General features: G+C 35.1%; 1 protein-coding gene across 5 annotated transcripts in view; it reads right to left on the bottom strand.

The window, feature by feature from the left end:
• Nt5b (5' nucleotidase B) overlaps positions 1-23438 on the bottom strand; it is a 580494-nt gene that overhangs the window by 508401 nt on the left and 48655 nt on the right. The window contains exon 1 of one of the 5 annotated variants that reach the window (XM_090391856.1): positions 15289-15326. The exons of 3 other annotated variants lie outside the window; for them this stretch is intronic. The gene's annotated coding sequence lies outside the window, so the exon portion shown is untranslated. Of the gene's footprint in view, positions 1-453; positions 583-15288; positions 15327-23438 lie in introns of those variants that run through there. One more of the 5 variants, XM_090391853.1, reaches the window with a different exon arrangement.

Raw genomic sequence — 23438 nt, 5'->3', positions numbered from 1 at the left:
GTTTAAAAACAACATATTTATTGCTTGACAGAATATCAATTTGACCACACTGAAAAAAAGCAAATGCATTATCCAATTTGCTTATTAAAAAGATTTAGAAAAATTAAACTTGCAAATATTTTTAAAAGCTTTGAAACGAAATTAAATTGAACCCATGTAAAGAAATGAATAAATTTTCAGGTTAAATTTATATGGATTATGAAGATGGATGTTGATTATGAAGTATGATTATTTGTTTCCACATATACATATATAAGCACTTGAACTATTACAAGCATATCAGTGCATACCAAATTTAACTGATATAAACTGAAAGGTATGTAATCAATATATACATTATATGCAAAGAAACTAAAGACAAATAAACTAAGATTCAGTTTTAAAATCATAAGTAACAAATAATATTAGGCTAGTGGTATACAGTAATATAACTGACTGAAATAAGGGACATACCTTCATTAGGTCAAAGTCTAAATTCTCTTCCCCCTTTCCTTTTCTCTATATCACTTACACATACACACTACCCTTTTCTCTTCAAGATAAGTGAAGAACCTTGAATATTATGATATAGTATGTTCTTTCAGTGTCATACACCAGAACTAATCAAATCATTTCCCAAGCTATCTACACTTGAACTAATCTCAAAAACAGTGACCTCTTTTCACAGAAAAATATGACTGTGTTTTTTTTTGCCTAACTAATGCTTATTTTTTTAAGCATTTAAAAAGATAATGTATAGATAGTTAAATACAGAGATAACCAACAAGATGGGGGAAAAAATTACAAAGATTCTAAATCATTACTTTATAAATGTTTTGAACAGAAAAATTATTATTTAATTTTCACAAAAGTCCTTAAAAATTTGCAAAAAGCACTTAAAAAAAAAAAAAAAAGAAAAGAAAAGAAAAAAAGGAAAAATTTTTGTAAACATCTTGTTATTGGTTGAGTGAGATCTCCACAATAAGTCTGCTGATTACATAAACAATTGCTATTAATAATCTTCAGAATTCAAAACAACAAAAAAAGAATAATATTAAATAAGAACACAATCAGAATTATAGATTAATTCAATTATCAGCACTCCAATATTGTAGAATCTAACATTTCGGTCTTCTGAGACACTTCTAACTGAATCAATCCACCTAAATCTTTGTCTATATCTAGGTCTTTTTCCTGCCCTCTTAGCATCAAACACCTATTTTACTGAACTTTCCTCTTCCATTCTGTTTAAGTGACCATACCACTTAAATTAGCCTTGTTCACACATTCTTGAATGCTGACAATGCTTGAATGTTGTCAAGTTCCCTCCTAAAATCCCAATTTTTACTTTGATTCTGCCATCAATGCCATCTATTCATCCCCTAACTCTCATATCCATATAGATTCTCAGAATGCTCATATCTGTGGTCTCTAATCTTTGATCAAGTGCTTTATTTCTAGCCAAACTCTGTGATCCATAACTTAAAACTGGTTTGAACACTGTCTTGTACATTACTAGTTGAGAGTTTTGGCTAATTTCTTTCTTATCCCATATAAATTTATTTAACTGGCTTCACATCATACCAGCTTTGCTTATTCTGTTGTCTATTTCCAAGATTTAATTTGCCATCTTCACTAAAAACTGTGTCGAAGTAGATGAAATATTTTACTTGTTTTACAGATGTTCCATTCAGAATGCAGTTGATATTTTCAATGTTCCTGTCTATTTTCAAAGTTTTAGTATTTTTATTGCTGACTTTCATGCCAAATTTGTAACAGCTGTTATTTAATTTAGTTAAAGAATCCTTAAGATTTACACTGGATTTGTTTAGGAGCATAACATCATCTGCATAAAACAAATAGCTAAGTTTGTTATCTCCAATTCTAATATGAGCTTTAATAAAATTTTCTTTCATGATGTGATCCATATAGATGATTAATAAAAATGGAGATAGTGTGCACCCTTATCTTACACTTGATTTTACATCTTTCTGTATTTTCAGTATATCATTCCATTTACCTAATATAATTGTAGTGTTTTTGAAAAGTTTTTTCTTGACATTTTGTCATATTCTTTTCCAGATCTTCAAAACTTAACTTTATTCCCATAAAGTAAACATCTGATCTTGATAGGCTCTATTTGGTCTGAAAAACGCTTGTTCTTCTCCAAGTATCTCTTCCACAATTTTTCTCAGCCTCTTCTGCAGTATGCAACATCCATATTTGAGCATTTCTGGTTGAATATCATTTACTCTAGCTATTTTTCCAATTTCAGGCTTGAAAGCTTTTTCTATTAGTATTCTACTAATATTTTCTACTACTGTTTTATGTAACAGCCCTTCCAAGTAATTACTACAGACACCTAGAATATCCATATGTTCAGTTTTCAGGTCACCTATATTATCTTTGATTCCTTTCACCCGTAATTACCACAATTTCTAAGCTTTATTTCATAGCACCCAGGACATTTTGCAACCTTCTTGATATTTATTATGTATATTCTTACCAAAGTCTTTCGATGACTTTTGTTTAGCTACTTTTTACACATAGCTTAGCTCTCTTATGCAAGAATTAACATAAACTGGGTTATATTAGCCGAAGGATTTTAATAATTGATACTAAGTAAAAACACCAACAAGTTTCGAAAACCTAGTTGTCTGGCTTCATCAGGAGATACAAAACAACTTAAACTGTTCATGAAAGAATGAACTGAATACAATTGTATTTTTTACAAACACAGAGGAACGCGTACAACAAATGCATGGAGCATGTATGATATCAACTGTTGTTATGCAGGAACGTTCTGTAATTAGCAGCAAAATTTAACTCAGGCATGCTTAGTGATCTTATGAGGGTCTTCCAAATATCAGCTAGAATTAATACTTCATTTCCATTGAGGTTGCATTTAGAACGGATGATTGCTATAGCTTCTTTTATGTTTTGAGAGTAGAAATCTTCCTCTAAATAGGGCATGGAGTTTTTGTCCGATTCGATGGTATGGTTTGTCCTCAAGAAATGAAGGGCTAACCCAGAGTTGTCTTCTCTGTTGTTGCTTACATCTCTGACATGTTCTCTTTTCTGTATTTTCAAACTTCTTGAGGTCTAACCAATGTAATTTAATCCACATGAACAGGGGATCTTATAGACACCGGGTAATATTTGAAGAAGGCATTACTGTCTTTCGAAGATCTTAAAAAGTAGCGGATAGTCTTTAAAGGTTTAAAAGTCACTCATATTTCATATGGCTTGAGGAGTGTAGCAATCTTTTTAGAAACTGTCCCATCATAAGGAATGGCAGTGGATTTTTATTATTACCAGCCCAAGACCTAATGGAGTCAAAGACTCATCTGGGAGGTCCTTTTATCACACACACAGCTCATCATACTTTGTTTTAAACACATTCAAACTCTTTACAGACACCACATTCTCAGGCAAGGCATTCCAATCATTTACAACTCTGCACGAAAAAAACCTGCCTCTCACTCACCTAATCACACCCTCTTTATACAGTTTCCAGGGATGACCTCTGGTTCTCCCCTCATCTCCCACTATTCTCTGTAAAACTTCTCCAGCATTGATCCTATAACAACCCCTTGCCAACTTGTACGTCTCTATCATATCTCCCCCTCTTCCTCCTGTCCACCAGACTCTGCAAATTACATCTTCTCAATCTTTCCTCATACTCGACATTCCAGAGGTCAGAAACTACCTTAGTCTGTCTCCTTTGGACCCTTTCCAACATCTCTTCATTCTTCTGAAAACCCGGTGACCAAATCTGGACACAATAGTCCATGTGTGGCCTAATCAAAGCCTTATACAAAGGAACAAGAATCTCTCTACTTCTACACGTCAGTGTCCTCCGCATCATTCCCAGAAGCCTTTGTGTTGTCTTCACAATTTTAGCGGTGTCCCCTAAATTTCAGATCCTTATCCACTATCACCCCCAGATCTCTTATTTCCTCTAACTCCAACAATATATTCTCACCAAGCATAAATTCTGCATCCCATCTTTGTTTCCCAAATTTTAAAACCTTACATTTTGCAACATTGAATTCACATCCCCATTTCCGTGCCCAATCACTCAATCTATTCAAGTCTTCCTGTAAGGCCACAACATCTTCACTACACTTCATGGTTTGTCCCAACTTTGCATCATCTGCAAACAACTGAATATCTCCATCCAAATCTTCACCTATATCATTAATATACAAGTTAAAGAATTGTTGATACTTATCAGATAGCCAGTCTCCAATCCAATGCACCAATCTAATATCCAACCCCATCTGCTCTACTTTGACTGTCAACCTATCATGAGGTACTCTATCAAAAGCCTTTGCAAAATCCAAGTATATTACTGTGTATCCTTTTCCTCTGTCCAAGGAAGCAGTCACTTTATTGTAATAAGTAAGCAGATTACTAAAACATGACCTCCCTTTAGCAAATCCATGCTGTCCATCAAAAATAATACCATTGTTATCAACCCACCTCTGGATCCTAGTTCTCACAAGCATCTCCAACAACTTAAACACAACCTGACACACAGATAGGCCTATAGTTTGATGCTTGAGTTTGATCACTTCCTTTATGAAGTGGCATAATCTTGCCCTCCTTCCACTTCTTAGAAACTTGTAACGTGTTTCTTCAGATTGTTGTTGTGTTATGTTCCTCAGATTGGTCGCAGAAAAGTATCTTATGGATCAATTTTTTTGGATAACCATTGTCTATCAGGGTTTTTGATATATGGGATAATTCATCTTTGAGATCTTTTTCTTCTGTTGTGATGCGGGTGGCCCTATTTTTGAGCATGTGTACAATGCTAAGTTTTTGAGAAATGTGGTGCGTAGATGTGAAGTGCAAATATCGACCTGTGTTGGTTGGTTTGCGATAGACTGCAAGGCTGATATGTCCATCCATGTGATTTTTAATTAAGGTATCTAGGAATGACAATTGTTTGTCCTTCTCAAGTTCCAAGGTGAACATTATTTTGTGATGGAAGGAGTTAATCTTGGTTAGAAAATCAAAAAGATCTTTTTCTGTGTTTTTCCATACGATAAAGGCGTCATCCACGTACCCCCACCACATTGTGGGTTTAGTGCTAATTGAGACAGAATGTCATTTTCCAGTCTCTCCATAAAGAGATCTACACAAGTGGGAGAAAAGAGGACTGCCCATTGTGAGGCCTGTTAATTATTCATAAATCGTTCCATTTCACAACAAAAAATTAGATTTTAGTCAATCATTGAAAAGAGAAACAATATCTTGAGGGGAAAATGTTGCTCAAAATGCTGATTACCTCTTCTACTGGAACATTAGTAAATAAGGATATTACATCCACTTCAATCATTGCCTAAAATCTAATTTTTTCTTATGGAAAAATGGATATGGTTATCCAAAAAAACTGATCCTGACACTAAGATATTTTTCTGCGACCCCTCACAACAACAATCTTAGGAAACACGTTACAAATCTACCATTGCCATTCCTTATGCTGGGACAGTTTCTAAAAAGATTACTACACTCCTCAAGCCACATGAAATACGAGCGACTTTTAAATCTTTAAAGATTATCTGCCACTTTTTAAGATCTCCGAAAGACAGTAATGCCTTCTTCAAATACGCCTGTGTTTATAACATCCCCTGTTCATGTGGATTAAATTACATTGGTCAGACTTCAAAGAAGTTTGGAAATAAGGAAAAGAGAACATGTCAAAGATGTAAACAACAACAGAGAAGACAACTCTGGGTAAGCACTTCATTTCTCGAGGACAAACCATACCATCGAATGGGACAAAAGCTCCATGCCCTATTTAGAGAAAGATTTCTGCTCCTGAAACATAAAAGAAGCTATAGCAGTATCCTTTCTAAATGCAACCTCAATAGAAATCAAGGATTAATTCAAACTGATATTTTGAAGACCCTCATATGATTACTAAGCACGGCAGAATTAAATTTTGCTGCTAATTACAGAACGTTCCTGCATAACAACAGTTGATATCATACACACTCCATGCGTTTGATGTACGCAATCGTCTGTATTTGTAAAAAATACAATTGTATTCGGTTCATTCCTTCATGAACAGTTTAAGTTGTTTTGTATCTCTTTTATATACCCTGATGAAGCCAGACAGCTAAGTTGGTGAAACTTGGTGTTTTTTTATTAGTATCAATTATTAAAATCCTTCGGCCAATACAACCAAGTTTATGCTAATTCTTGCATTCATTAGATGGTCGAAAATAATATAGAATCGTTAGCTCTCTTATATTTTACTCAGCATTCTTTTAGGGTACATGTTGGCTTATTTGCTAAGGGCTTTTGGCATGCTAACTGGAATGCAAAATGCAGGTAAATGGAATATATTATACAGTGAAGTACATAGTCTAAAATCAGTAGTTAGAGAGATTCACCTCTAGCATGCCACCTTGCCTCCAGATCTCCCATATGGCTTGTGGAATTACCAGATAATGGCCCCAAACACTGTGGAGAAGACTCTGGAATGAACTAGAAACAAGTACATGATCACAGATCCAACCATCGAACCACCAGGATTCAATCTACCTTGACACACCTCTGGAGTCAGCTGAACAAATTTAGAACTGGACAAGGCTTCTGTGCTCACTTACTAAATCTTTAGGGAATTTCATAGTCATCCTTTTGCATGTGATGCTATGCAGATTATGCATCATATCACTGATGACTGCTCCATATACTAGTCTTTCCTGGAGTCCTCAGGAATTTGAATTTACTCCCAGACAGTACCATCAACTGGTTAACTGAACTGTCAGTCTATATTAAGTTAAGGGGATATTAGATCCCGCATTGTTTTAAAACCGAATAAGAAACTCAAAGATTGGAATCAGAGTTTCATGCCGAATATAGCATAAAAAAACTATGAAAGTATCGGCGAATACTAGCAGTCCCAGAACGTAGTACAAAAGCGGGCAACTCGTTGCAAAGGTGGGGAAAGTTCTGATCACTATTCTTTGGTATTTTACCATAATGTAAAAACACATTTCCTAGGAAATGTATGCTGTTATTACATTATGGTAGGGAGGTCACTACCCAGTCCGGTTTCAGCCTTTATTGAGGCTTCATCAGTGAGTAGCTAGACCAAATTATTAATACCAAAGGGTATAGCGAAAAGAACTTATAAACTCTGCTATATGAGTTGTCCAAAAAGGTGCGCCCATTAAGTTACTTAAATATAAAGAGCCAACAGGCTTCATTTTGGTGATATAAACATTTCCAATAAATGATTCCAATCTCTGAGTTTCTTACTCGGTTTTAAAACAATGTGGGATCTAATATCCCCTTAATTTAATTAATGTTTATATCGCCGAAATAACAGAACTACCTTAGTAATGCATACCTACATCCTGAAACTATTTGAATGGTCAGATGCAGCAAATTAAATACCACTCAGCATCTATGGAGTGATAGTCATTCAATTATGGATCAATAAGGATATTATTATCATCACCATCATCGGACCTCCATGATGTCAAAAACTCATCATGGAGATCCAAGAGTCACATGTATATATAGATCATTGTACCTATGTGTTAAATGCATTGCAGTCATCACACTAACCACACCCTTGGACAACACAATCCAATCCTCCACCAAAAACTCCATGCAAAGAACCTGTTCCTCATACCCTCCTTATAGAGCTTCCAGGGATGGCCTATTCTGCCCATCTATAAAAAACCTCATCCATATTAATCTGATAAGTACTTGCCAACTGAGTGAACGTCTATAGACGTCTTGGCCGGTAGCGTGGTTAATTGATGTTTAATTAATTATTAATTAATAATCAATTATCAATTATTAATTAATAATCACTTATCAATTATTAATTAATAATCAATTATCAATTATTAATTAATAATAAAAAATCAACTAAATTAACAATTAATTATTAATTAATACATTACAAAATAACCAAGGTGTTCCATGAAAATTTCAGGATTTATGAAGTGTTCCGTTGTAGGAACACTTCACAAATTTTGGGAAACGCTGCACTACTCTATGAATGATATCTATCAGACAGCTAATTCCAATCACAAATATGCAGTATATTGTGCCCTTCAACTGGAAAAGACCTAAGTCCAATTCCGTTGTAATGAGAGGAATCTTCATATTGGCTTTATCGAATGAAGATAGTTTAGCCAATTTCATACAGAGGTTGCACGTTTTTTTTTTCTCTCAAAAACTCAAGTTTTTCATCCAGCATACAAACAAGTGTTGGCCAAGAAAATATACATGATTTAAAGACAAAAATACTATTGTTAGTGGTGGGTAGATGGCACTGTGTATTGATAATAGATGATGGAAGTTTTTTCCACTTGGTTATACTAGGAATTATATATTTGGTTTAATCCTTTATTTAAGCGTAAGCAAATAAAGTTTGCGCCTGAAGTAATTTCAGGACTGGGACAACTCATGGCAAAGGTGGTATTGACTTCACATCACTTGCCTTAGTATCCCATAATGCAAAGTACATCTCCTTGCAGACATGTAGAATGCTATGAATTAAGGGAAGGGTCACCACCCCAACCGGTTTCGACCTTTATTGAGGTCTCATCAGTGGGACTGGCTCCCACTGATGAGACCCACCATGAGTGGGAGCCAGACCCTTTGCATTATCAATTAAATTATTAAAATTTGCATTATTATTAAAATTCTCTGGATTAGAGATAGTTGAAAGTTTTTTCCACTTGGTTATGCTAGGCCCAGTCCTGAAATTACTTCAGGCGCAAACTTTGTTTGCTTACAATTGTATAAAGGATTAAACGAAATATATAATTCCTAGCATAGCCAAGTGAAAAAAACTTCCATCAACTATCTCTAATCCAGAGAATTTTAATAAGAAGGTGTGATACCTTTTGGCAACTTGTATATGGAAATATGACTTCTGCATTACTTCCACCTTGGTATCACCACCTCTGGGTCTGGCTCCCACTGATGAGACCTCAATAAAGGTTGAAACCGGTCTGGGTAGTGACCCTTCCCTTAATACATAGCATTCTACATGTCTGCAAGGAGATGTGCTTTGCATTATGGGATACTAAGGCAAGTGATGTGAAGTCAATACCACCTTTGCCACGAGTTGTCCCAGTCCTGAAATTACTTCAGGCACAAACTTTGTTTGCTTACATTTGGATCAAGGATTAAACCAAATATATAATTCCTGTATTGATAATAGTTGTGTAGTTGGAGAATGAAGTAGGAGAGACAGTTATTGAGTGTGTTTAGTGCTCTCCCTTGGAGCTGTCACATAATAACAGTAATGCTATCCATCCTTTCCAATTTATTTAAAAACTTGTCATGAGACAATACAAAGGCCTTTGCAAAACATAAGTATATCACTGTGTATGCATCTCCATTCTCCAACACATTCATCAACTTGTTATATTATAAGTAGACTGGTAAAATGTAATCTTCCTTTAGCAAACCCATGCAGTCCATCAAAGAAAATATTACTGTGTCAACCAAATTCTGGTTTTGATACTCACTAACCTCTCCAACACTTTAACCAACTCCAGACTCACAGGCTGGCCTATAATTTAAAGACTGAGTCATCACCTCTGTTATAGTGTGGAACAACACATTATAACATTATATCCCTCTTTCACACCTTCCTAAAAAACATGTAGCAATATATCAAGCTCTACTTATTAGTGTAAATTTCTTATATTATTTAAATCTTTGACTTCTTTGCTTTAATTTACTTATAGTTCTTCTATATGATGTTTCTTAACTATTAATTAATTTTTTTCAGTTGCGTAATCAACTCTTGGCCGCCACTTAATTTACTGATAGTGTGTGTAAAGCTTAGCTGACAAAGGGATTGCCTCTGGCCTTCATTCCTAATCTGCTTAATTCACTAGTACTATGACTCAGATTTTACATATTTTCAAGTTCTGATAACTTCACAAGAACTAATAACAGTACAAGGCATAAGGAAAATATTAAAGTTATGAACTTTATTGATACTTCACAATCAACTTTAATTTTACTAATGTACAAATATTGCTCCTGGAATTCTGTTACTTGTTAAATCTGAATGAAATAATTTAGAATAAATTATTTCATTCAGTTTTAATTCATCAAGTTTACTCAGTTACCCAGACATCTCCTGCTCATTCATTGTCATTTCTCCACACTGAACTCAAGTTCTACACATTCATGAGGATGAAATGCCTTTATGAAATGTTCATTTAATATCTCTTATATCCTTCACAGTGGTTAGAGTTTTCACCAAACAATTACTCCCATAATCACTATTTCTTCTCTTTGCCACATATCAAATGAAAACCCTTGGATTTTTTTTTTTTTTTGCCTCATTAGCTAACTATAATGCATTTCATTCTTCACTCTTTATTCTTCTATTTCACACCTACCTTATTTAATCTTCTGATCCTTGGAATACATTTACAGTCTCTGCTAATTAGTTCTTGAAAGAAGAAACAGCAATGATCTCCTTTTGTCTAATTTCTCATTCCATGATACAGCACCCAGCTCTCTCCTCCTGTGCTTGTCACAATTATGAGCCTTACAGTTCCATATATATCCTTTCTTCAGAGACTTCTCTTACAGTTGACCACCAGTCCGGGTAATCGATTTTCACATCCAACTTCATATTTCATCCTGTCCGCCTCTACCTCACACCAAATATTCCTCCAGTTGGTAAAAGTTGATTACCTGACTGGTGGTAAACTGTAAGAGAAGTATCTGAGGAAAGGATATATATGTAACTACAAGGCTCATACAGCTGACCACCAGTCAGGTAATCAATTTTTACCAACCGGAGGAATATTTGACACCCCATTTATATCATCATCTGATGAGATGATCAGATGCAAAACTTTTGATCCTCATATGCCCAAAAATGCCATTTCTTCATTCCAATTTATATTACCATAATTAAAATTGCCCATAATGTCCACATCCTTTACTTATTTGCTAGGCTAGTTTTCCTATACATTTCCTGCTTACTGTCCTTCAAATTATTAGGTCTATAGCAACATCCAACTTCACATTTCATCCTGTCCACCTCTACCTCAGACCATGCCGCCTCAAAACCACTATCTATAACTATTTTGCCACTTGCATCTTCTCCTCTACTGCCAAAGGCACTCCTCCCTTTCTGTCCTGTCCATCTTCACAAAACACATCACATCTCTCCATCTGCATTCCTATCAGGATGTCTTTATCATTCAACTACATCTAACTTACTCTAAATTTCTGGGATGAATGGCATATATCAATGCAGCAATTTCATTCCCCTTATTTCAGGTACTTGTTGCATTTGTAAACAAACATAACAGCTAAACAAGTCCCACCAATGCCACTTCTCAAATGTGATCCTTCATAACTCCCAATGACCATTTCTTTCATGTTGGAGGTTTAACGGGATGCTGACAGCACTAAGAAAAAACTAAAAACTATTTTAATGCTTCCAATATTTCATCTCAGTCACTGAGATATCTTCAGGGAGTATAACTAACACTTGTAACATACACGCAGGTAATATAATACTAAATGAAACACGTATATATGATTCTAAAGTCATATCTAAGTGGTGAGCACTCTATGGGCATTTGTAGAAGACCCAGGATGTAAACTGGGATCTCTGATGATTAATGTTTACAAATTTTGGGGAGTTTCTGAGTGCTGCTACAGATTCCAAAAATTCTTTCTTTTTTTAAATTTACTGTGTTGGAGTATTATTATCAACAGATCTCCATGGAGTCAGAGACTAATTGGAAGAGGTCCCAAACTCACATGCACAGCTCATTATACCATGACTTAAATGCATGCATGCACTGTCCCTGCACTCACCACACTCAGGTAATGCATTTCAATCACCCACCACTCTCTATGCAAAAAATCTACTCTTCACTCCCTTGCTCACACCCATCTTATACAGCTTCCAGGGATGGCCTCTCATTCTCCCCTATCTCCAAATATTCTATGAAAAATCTCATCCATGTTAATCTGGTAATTACCCCTTACCAACATCTTATACATCTCGATCATCTCTTCCCCCCTCTTCCTTCTATCCACTAGGCTCTGTAATTTGCATTCCCTCAATCTGTCCTCATATGCATAGTGGTTTTCTTCCAGAGAATCCTGTAAGTGTCATTCAATGCATGTCTTCAAGATCACACTGACTATAGTCATTATTACAGATGTAAGTTTTGAGTTCATTGGACAGACAGGTAGATCAGCCACTATTCATTTAGATGAACACAAAACTTACATCTGTAATCATGACTATGATCAATCTAGTACTGAGGTCCATGTATTGGATACCGCTCACAAGATCATCTGGAAGAAAACTACCATGCTCCATTACAGTCAATTTAAAAAAGAAAGACTGTTTTTGGAATATGCAGCAGCACTGAGACATCAACTGAATTTTAATAAACATGGTTGCAAAAAACTCCTCTGATGAGTGTTTCCCTTTTGAGAAACACTCATCAGAGATCTCAATTTACATCCTAGGCCTCCTACAGATGGTGCATCACCTAAATAGGACTTTAGAGTCATATACATGTGTTTCATTTAATATTGTGTTACGTGTGTGTGTGTGTGTGTGTGTGTTACAAGCGTTAGTTGTACTCCCTGATGATGTCTTAGTGAGAGAGAGATGAAATATTGGAAGCATTTTTAAAATTGTTTTTAATCCTCTCTTAGTGCTGTCAACACTCCATTAAAACACCAACATGATGTCCTCCCAGCATTCCTCTCCACTTCATCACCACCAATCCTACAACTCTCTCTGGACTCAAACATTCTCCCCAGATTCCAGGCCATCTCAATCTCTCTCTTGTCTACTTACATGTTCACTTCTGAATCCAGCATCCACACTTTTCATGCAGGGCCTTTCTGTTCACCCTGACTTCCCCCATTTTCTCATTAGTTTTCCTACTCTTTCATTCCCTTCACTCACATTACTCATCTCTTCATTCAAAGATCCTGCTCACAAAATCCTACTGCTGATTTTATATACTCATATCTTATGAAGCCATTACCATGCAACAATAGGCTCTCCATCTTACTCAAACCATATCCATTTAAATCCAGTCTGTCTGTCTTATACCATTCCACCTGTCCCTTATATTCATCTGACATGTTCACAAAATGCACTTCCTTTCTGCTCATAGCTTCGCTAGCATACAATTCAAGATTTTCACTTGCCATCTCAACTCATCACTATCATATGTGGGCATTCTCATATTCTCTTGTTCAAAACTAAATCATTTCTTCCTGCTATCACTACAAAACTCTTATGATTGCTTGCTTCTCATATCCAACACTTCAATTACTTTGATTCTTCTTCCTCCAGGAAAAACAAACCACGTATATTCACCCTCTCATTCACCACACTTCTAATAACTGAATCCCCTTACAGAGCTACTCTCAAATCATCCATTATTTGCTTCTTTCACATGGCCACCATGTTTCATTCATTCATTCTTCCTTAGTATGGTAAAGAGTATGAAGAAAGATTTTCTACAAGAAAAGTAAACGAAATGGATTTCCAATGAGTGAATAATAATAATCATCATCATCAGTGAATGAGTTCAGGAGAAGAAGTACTGCATGCAAGAAGGCCTCATGCAATAAGTCCTTTCACCCCACCATAAAGATACCCTTAAAAAAATAGACATTGGTTTGGTCTATAATAGGGCAAGATTTTCAATTTATCTAGCTCCATTTCCATCTAATCATTCAAAATGAGATTGCTTTATTAAAACACACAAACACACACAATTTAATATACGATGGTGGTGTGAAAAGTTCTCGGTTTGACCATAGATGGCAACACTATCGGCACAATTTTTTTTTCAAAGTTGGTACATCTGTCATCAGCATCCATGTGAAATTGCAAGTCATTCTATCAAGTAATTTATTTTATACCGCTGTCTGAAGCAAAAGTATTGTCTGTATCTCTTGAAATGGATAAAATTGAGTATTGTGCAGTTATAAAATTCTTTGTAAAAGAAGGTTTAATGCCAAAAGAAATTCATTCGAAGTTCATAAAAGTTTATGGGCATTTCTCCTTCGTTTTCAACAATTAAATGGGCTGTCAAGTTTAAACTGGGCCGTACCAGCCTTCAAGATGATCCACATGAAGGAGATCCAAAAAGTATAACAACACCAGAAATCACTGATCAAGTGCACAATATGGTATTGGATGACCAGCGATTCAAAGAGCATAAAATTGCTGAGACTATAGACATTTCAAAAGAATGTGTAGGATATATTTTGCATGAAGAATTGCAAATGAAAAAGCTTTGTGCAAGATGGGTGTCGGGCTTGCTCACAGCAGATCAAAAATGCACTCGCATGAAAATCTCTGAACAGTGCTTGGAGCGTTTTAACAAGAATAAAACCGATTTTGTGCGTCGATTTATTACTATGGATGAGACTTGGATTCATCATTACACACCAGAATCCAAACAGCAGTCAAAACAGTGGACAGAAGCCGGTTGTTTGGCACCAAAGAAGACAAAGTTGGTTCCATCAGCAGGAAAGGTCATGGCATCGCTGTTTTGGCGTGTTAAAGGCATTTTGTTTATTAAAACAAAATGCCTTTAACACACCCATCTTCCCAAAACTAAAACTCTTCCTCGTTGGTCAGCGTTTTTCTTCAAATCAACAGGTGATTGCAGCTGTAGAGGGGATATTTTGCAGATCTTACTGAGAACCACTACAGGGACAGGATAATGGAGCTGGAGTATCACTGGAATAAATGTATGAGTCTTAAGGGAAGATTATGTCGAAAAATAAAAATTATTTTGAAAGTATAAATTAGTTTTTTCATTGTTATGCTGAGAACTTTTCAGACCACCCTCATAGATGGTGACAGAATAAACTTCTCATTTTTAGGTTAAAACTACAGTGGAGGAGTGTGATATAGTATTCAGCACAATTCATCATCATCATTATTATTTATGCATAATTATACAATAAGCTACAGGGATGTCATTACAGCTTATTCACACCAATTTTTTCTTCTGATTTTGTTGCTCTTATCAGAGATTAACACAGTACTAACAAAACAAAACTCTTCAAAATATAATACATCAGATTTGTTTCTTTCTTCTTTTTATTCCCCCAGCTCAATTTTGGAAGGACATTGTTGTGCTTTCATATGGAAAGACCCACTTATCAGAGGCCCGAAGTAACTTGAAAAGTTCCATGTTTGGTCTCTAGAGCAGGGTTCCCAGACTGTGTAAAAATAAATGAAACTACAAAAAATATATAAAATTAATACATAGAAAAAAAACCTTAGCTTACCCATTGTATGAATGTACTATAGGTTTATTTGTTGAAAGTGAGAGCTGCATAAAATAACTTTTTCCCCAATACTTTCAATACTCGTTTCCAAGCTAACTTTAAATGTTACTGACTACAATGTTAAAAAAACTTCAGTTTGCAGTTGCCTAAGGTATATAAAAAAATACAGAAATTCACAATACCTATGTTTTGAGTATCCATAATTGACATCATCAAAAATTACAATCTGTATTTTTAAGGTAGTCTGTGTATGTGCACATGTTATACAAGATTATTATTAGTATTACTATTAATGTTATTAGTAAACAGGTATCTCCACAGATTCAAAAGACACATCAAGGGAGACCCACACTAACCATTATTCACATGATACCTATCATACTTCTCCTTAAACTCATTCGCAGTAAGGTACTTACAACTACTCTGGCAAATTCATTCCACTCATTCACCACCCTCTCTCTCCAATCAAAAATCTAGTTCACACACCCTTAATATTAAACCACACTCTTAAACAACTTCCAGGGGTGACGCCTTGTTTTCACACTACTCATTATGTACTGAAACATTTCTTTAGTGTCAATCATATAGATGCATTTTGAAAAATTATGGAGACAACTACCGTGTTATAGAGTAAAACTTTAGTTTAATATAAACCAAAATCAACACTCGACATTTCGACCTTCATATCAAGGTCATCCTCTGGAGCATACACAATATATACATATACAAAGAAACAAGCTGCACTACAATCTACATGTTTTGCTAAATTTACTGACCAACCGTTACCACAATTATTGGCCTGACCTCTGGTGGAAAAAAAAAACCTTTACTACATCTAAGCTAGTCTTATTATTATTATTATCATCTATTAGGTTATAAAACTATATTTAGCTAGGCTGGAGAGCAACAAGTTATATATATACACACACATATTCAGCTCACTTAGTATCTAGCATACTTTAGGAAACTATTCCATACCATTGGTTGAAATTTATATATAATCAAATTTTTTTTTTTTTTTTTAAATACAGTCATACCCCGACTTTTGCGAATCCGGAGTTACGCGGTTTCTTATATGTACGTATTCCCGTCCCGCTTCACGCCTCACCACTAGTCGTATCTTTCAGGCGCCAGCCGCATTCGCCAGTGTCACACATACTGTAACAAGCACTGACGTGTTTCGCGCGGTCTCCATTCATACATGATTTTTATAGTCTACAAATCTTGTGATTGTTTAATGTTATGTTCTTGATAAAAATTTTATCACATAAAAAATAATAATGTCATCCAAAAGAAGCAAGTCCGATTCTTCTACAGCTAGCAAGAAAAGAAAAACATTGACTTTGGAAATAAAACTGAACATTATTAAGGATTTTGAAGGCGGAATGAAAATTTGTGAGCTAGCAAAGAAGTTCGATCTACAGGAATCCACAGTAAGAACAATCATAAAAGAAAGGTTTACAGATTTTGGAGAACATAGTTCTAATGACGAACGAATTGTAGCCACAAGGCAAGGAATTAAAAAATCATTAGTTTGCTATTAAGAAATTTTGCGTGACAAGAAAAAGACATATTATGCCGTCAGACGAATCTATTAGATTTTATGAAACCATCGACATCGAAATAACTTTCTTTTTTTTTTCTGTATGAAAAACACAATTATGATTACATTTCTTAAAAAATATAGGTTTTTGTAAATCTTTGGTTCCAATTGTATGTTTGTATATATAAATTACATGCAAAATTATACCCCGAGTTACTCAAATTTGACTTAAGTGCTTTTCGTTGGTCCCACCTGCTGTGTAACTTCAGGGTTTTACTGTGTGTGTATGTGTGTGTGTGTGTGTGTGTGTGTGTGTGTGTGTGTATATATATATATATATATATATATTTAAAAAAAAAGTGATTATACATATAAATTTCAACCAATTGGTATGGAATAGTTTCCTAAAGTATGCTAGACACTAAGTGAGCTGAATATGTGGTTTGTTAAATTTTTATGCCACCATTATTGTTGAGATAAAATAAAATAAAATAATAATAAAAAAACTGTGATTATACATAGAAATTTCAACCAATTGGTATGGAATAGTTTCCAATAAAAGCTGAAAATTGCTTCAAGTCCTAAAGTATGCTAGATACTAAGTAGGCTGAATATGTGCCATCCAAATTCTTGGAATTTGTATGCCACCATTATTGTTGAGATTAGGGTGGTTAATTAGAATTTCACAGGCTTCTTTAAATTTTCTTTCATACCAGGTTTTTGTATGATGTAAAGAGCGGGTACATTTCCAATCAATTTGGTGTAGGGTGTTGAGGGCGTGATCTGAGAGGCCTGCTTCACCAAAATTGTTATATTTAATGTGTCTTTTGTGTTCTTTTTCCTTTCTTTTAGGCTTGCACAGTGATCCAAATGCATTTTTGGAAATTATGGAGACAACTACCGTGTTTGAATAAAAACTTTAGTTTACTATTACTAAATTTTACAATTCGACGTTTCGACCTTTATGTCAAGGTCATCTTCTGGAGCGTACAAATATACACAAGAAACAAGCTATGCTACAATCATACTGGTTCGTTAAAGACACTGACTAACCGCTACCACAATTGTTGGCCTGACCTCTGGTGAAAAAAAAAAAAATACATCAACGCTAGAGTCCTATTATTTGTGTTGTCTATTATGTACATATATTAACATCATTCCAGCCAGTTTGAGTGGAATGGTTTCTAATACTAGCGGATTGGCTAAAGTCCTGACTTACGCTGAATCTTTCATGTTATGTTGGCTGAATGTGTGCCATCCAGATCCTTGAAAGGGCTCTTGATTCCGCCACGCTTCGACCGACAATCTGACTCAGATACATTGACGACGTGTTCGCGATCTGGCCGCACGGGCGACAAACGTTAAACACATTCCTCAGCCACCTAAGCAAACAACACGAACGCATACAATTTACCATCGAAATCGAAAACCAAAAGACGCTTCCATTCCTAGACACAATAGTTACACGTCTTCCTTCAGGCAGTCTATCCTTCACGGTCTACCGAAAACCGACACACAAGGGCCAATACATACATGCGAATTCATACCACCACCCAGCACAAAAATATGGAGTCATAAACACCCTTAAAAACAGAGCCACAACTATTTGCTCTAACCAGCAAGCCCTGAAACAAGAACTAAAAATCATTAGTGACACATTCATAAACAATGGCTATAACAAAAATACTGTCAATAAAATACTCTATAAAACCACAACAAAAACGAATCTAGATTACAGTGAAACCATAGCCATCCCATACATTAAAGGGTTATCAGAAAAAAATCAACAGAATCCTACAACATTATAACCTCAATGCCACCTTTAAACCACCCACTAAACTTAAAACCATATTCAGCTCTTCTAAGGATCCTCTCCTCCCATTAGCACATCCTGGAGTCTATTGCATCCGCTGCACCTGTAACTTACCGTACATTGGTGAAACAGGACGGACAATCCCTATACGCAAGAAAGAACACATTAGACACATTAAATATAACCATTATGGTGAAGCAGGCCTCTCAGACCATGCACTTAACACCTTACACCAAATCAACTGGAAAAGCACCTGCTCCTTACACCGCACAAAAACATGGTACGAAAGAAAATTTAAGGAATCCTGCGAAATCCTGATAAACCACCCAAATATCAACAATAAAGATGGTATGAAAATTCCAAGGATCTGGATGGCACACATTCAGCCAACATAATATGAAAGATTCAGCGTAAGTCAGGACTTTAGCCAATCCGCTAGTATTAGAAACCATTCCACTCAAACTGGCTGGAATGATGTTAATATATGTATATAATAGACAACACAAATAATAGGACTCTAGCGTTGATGTATTTTTTTTTTTTTCACCAGAGGTCAGGCCAACAATTGTGGTAGCGGTTAGTCAGTGTCTTTAACGAACCAGTATGATTGTAGCATAGCTTGTTTCTTGTGTATATTTGTACGCTCCAGAAGATGACCTTGACATAAAGGTCGAAACGTCGAATTGCAAAATTTTAGTAATAGTAAACTAAAGTTTTTATTCAAATACGGTAGTTGTCTCCATAATTTCCAAAAATGTCTTTTGTGTTCTTTTTTACATATAGGGATTGTACGTCCAGTTTCACCAATATAAGGTAAGTTACAGGTGCAGTAGATGCAATAAACTCCAGGATGTGCCAATGGGAGGAGAGGATCCTTAGAGGAGTTGAATATGTTTTTTAATTTTATAGGTGGTTTAAAAGTGGCATTGAGATTATAATGGTGTAGGATTCTATTGATTTTTTCTGATAACCCTTTAATGTATGGGATGGCTGGCTGGCTATGGTTTTACTGTAATCTATATTCTTTTTTGATGAATTTTATGAAGAACTTTATTTTTGTTATATCCATTATTTATAAAAGTGTTGCTAATAATTTTTAATTCTTGTAGGATATATATATATATAAACCATGAAGGATGTGTATATTGGCCATACTGGCCAATATATACATGCTAACTCGTATCAGCACCCATCACAAAAATTTGGAGTCATTAACACCCTTAAAAACAGAGCTATAACAATTTGCTCTAATCAACAAGCTCTTAAAGAATTAAAAATTATCAACAAACACTTTTATAAATAATGGATATAGCAAAAATACTATTAATAAAGTTCTTCACAAAACTTCATCAAAAAAGAATATAGATTACAGTAAAACCATAGCCATCCCATACATTAAAGGGTTATCAGAAAAAATCAGTAGAATCCTACACCATTATAATCTCAATGCCACTTTTAAGCCACCTATAAATTAAAAAAACATATCAAACTCTTCTAAGGATCCTCTCCTCCCATTGGCACATCCTGGAGTTTATTGCATCTACTGCACATGTAACTTACCTTATATTGGTGAAACTGGATGTACAATCCCTATATGTAAAAAAGAACACAAAAGACACATTAAATATAACAATTTTGGTGAGAAGGACTCTCAGATCATGCTCTCAACACCCTACACCAAATTGATTGGAAAAGTACCTGCTCTTTACATCATACAAAACATCTGGTATGAAAGAAAATTTAAAGAAGCCTGTGAAATTCTGATTAACCACCCTAATCTCAACAATAATGTTCACATAAAAATTCAGAAATTTCGTTAATATAACAAACACACATATTCAGCCCACTTAGTGTCTATCATACTTTGGGAAACTATTCCATACGAATTGGTTGAAATTTATATGTATAATCAATTTTTTTTAATGTGTGTATATATATATATATATATATATATATATATATATATATATATATATATATAAACTTGCTCTCCAGCCCAACTCTTAGTTTTGTAACCTAACAGATGATAATAATAATAAGATTCTAGCTTTGATGTAATAATGTTTTTTTTTTCTTCACCAAAGGTCAGGCCAATAATCGTAGTAACGGTTGGGCAGTAACTTTAGCAAACCATGTAGATTGTAGTGCAGCTTGTTTCTCTGTATATATTGTGTATGCTCCAGAGGATGATCTTGATATGAAGGTCGAAACGTCAAGTGTTGATTTTGGTTTATATTAAACTAAAGTTTTACTCTATAACATGGTAGTTGTCTCCATAATTTTACAAAATGTATTCCGATCACCATGTAAGTAAGAAAGAAAGAAATCAATCAATCATATAGAATTCCTTTAGTAACTCGTGTCATCTCTCCTCTGTCTGTTAACTAAACTCTGCAACCTACATCTTCAATCTATCCTCATAGGGAGCATTTTACAAACCTGTCACCAGCTCAGTCACTCATTTCTGAATCCCAGTCACTACCTCCTGATCTGGTGATTACCAAATCTGTGCACACTCACCAAGATGTGACCGAAACATTATAAAGAAGGATAATATCCTGCCTATCCTTACTTGTCAGGTTCTTCAACATCCAAGTAATGCCTTGAGCATTTGCCAAACATTGCAACATCCTCTGAACTTCAAATCTATGTCCACTATTACAGCCAAATACCTAGCTTCATCAATTTCCTGCAATCCAGTACCACTAATATGATACAAAATATGTAATCTACTCATCCGAAAGTTAACTTACATTTTGCAACATTAAATTAACAACTATTAACATCTGGCCACACTGCTAATTTATTTAAATCATCCTGAAAGATATCTATATCAGCTTCATCAATAACTGCCATCTCTAGTATTGCAGTGTCAGCAAAAAATTGAATATCCTTCCTTAAAGCCAGTGTCGCGACAAGAAGTAGTAGGGTTACAAAATGTGATTTTTTTCCCAAAAATTATATCGTGTAGTTTTGTATAATAGTACTTTTGTGTGATAGCCAGGCTGGATATAATCATTGTACTGTAGTATTGTGGTTCTAAAGGTATTCACTTTAGTAGTTATTTTTATTAACATGGAAGTGCTAGTTAATGTTACAAAAATGACACCAGAAATGGCAGCAAAGAAGCATATGTCAGCAGCAAAGAAGGTCTCAACTCAGAGATTGAGTTTTTCCCTGGACTTTTCACAGTGGAATAGACATGCCAGTTGTTTCATGTCTGCATCCAAAAATGTTGAAGATTTATGGAGTGTTAGATCAAATGATAAAAAAGCACATATTATAGTATGTAAGAAGTGTGATGAAAGGTTAGGATGTTCTAAAAATGAGAATGGTGTTACCAGGAATAATCACTACATGGATGGAAGTGCTTGCGATGGTAATAATAGAAGTGACGTAGAAGAGCTTAGACAACAGTTAACGAAAATGAAGAGTCAGATTAAATGTATGGAGGAGGAAATTGATTGTTTAAAGAAGAGAATAACTGATGTAAATGACAAAGAGGCTAATAAGAAGCAGGTATCTAAAGATGATAGGGTTGCTTTATATGGTGACTCAATCATTAAAAGGTGTGATAAAAAATAAGACATGAGACATGTTTTACAGGTGGTACAATAAAATGAATATCAGATGCTTTGCATAAAAGGAAGGAACAGGCATCAGAATTAGTGGTAGTGGTAGGCACAAATGACTTCGATGGTGAGACAAGGAATGTGGAAGAGATTTGAAAGAGTTGGTGCAAGAAGCAAAGGATAATAGTGTCGTTGAGAAAGTGGTTAGTTTGTTCTCCAGATATGAAAGTAGTGAACCGAGGAGAGCAACAATGCTGAATGATAAGATGGCTGAATTGTGTCAGGCAGACCATTCAATTTGTTAATGTATGGAATGAATTTGAAGAGAAGTTAGGATGGTTCAAAACTGATGGAATGCATTTAAATGGGTTTAGTGTTGGTCATCTGGAGTGACTTTTGTTTACTTACTAAGAGTACACAGGGTTCATGCAATAGTAATACTAATAATCAGAGAGAGAGAGAGGTTGAGAAGCAGGTTGTGGAAGGACAGAAAGAAGATGGCTACAAAGGTGAGGAAGTGATTATAGCAGGACAAAACAGTGAGGATGATAAGAATATGAATGAAAATCACAGTCAAGATCAGGGAAACGAGGATGGTCAGAACAAAGAGAGATGCTCACTATAAGAGAGAGAGAGTAAAGAGTGATTGTGTTAATGGGATGACCTCAAAGAGTGGAGAATTGTCATGCTTATATTGATTGAATCAGTATCCCCAAAAATAATTGGCATAAGTGAAACTTGGTTGACTGAGAAATGTCAGGATACAGAATTCCAAAAGGATAGGAAGATGAAGAGAGGAGGGGAAGTATTGTTAATGGTAGCAGAGGAATTGTGTCCTTCAAGAGTCAAAGTGGAAAATAGTAGTAATAGTAACGTATGAAAATTATGAAGCTGTTTGGTGCAAAGTTGAAATCAACTGAATAGTATATCTAATAGGATGCTGTTATATGCAGGGGGAATGCAGAGAATTTTGATTGAAATGTTTAGACAAATTAGTTGGGCAAGTAAAAGAAGAGGATCATAATGAGAGATTTTAATTATAGGAATGCAGATGGGAAAGAAGAGATAGTATATAGTAACAAGGAGAGTTGATTTGTTAAGTTTCTGTGGAATAACTATCTAAAGCAGCATGTGATGAAAGCAAGGTGAGGTCCATCAGTGTTAGATTTGGTGATATTCTCACAGGATGTGGATGTGAATGAGGTATCAACACTGCCACCTG

The sequence above is a fragment of the Typopeltis vanoorti genome, chromosome 4 (genome assembly GCF_054136105.1).
Source record: "Typopeltis vanoorti isolate ZY-2024b chromosome 4, IOZ_Tvanoo_1.0, whole genome shotgun sequence".
Lineage (NCBI taxonomy): Eukaryota > Metazoa > Arthropoda > Arachnida > Uropygi > Thelyphonidae > Typopeltis > Typopeltis vanoorti.
The sequence above is the reverse complement of the archived record's forward strand: the minus strand, read 5'-3'. Positions and strand labels throughout refer to the sequence as shown.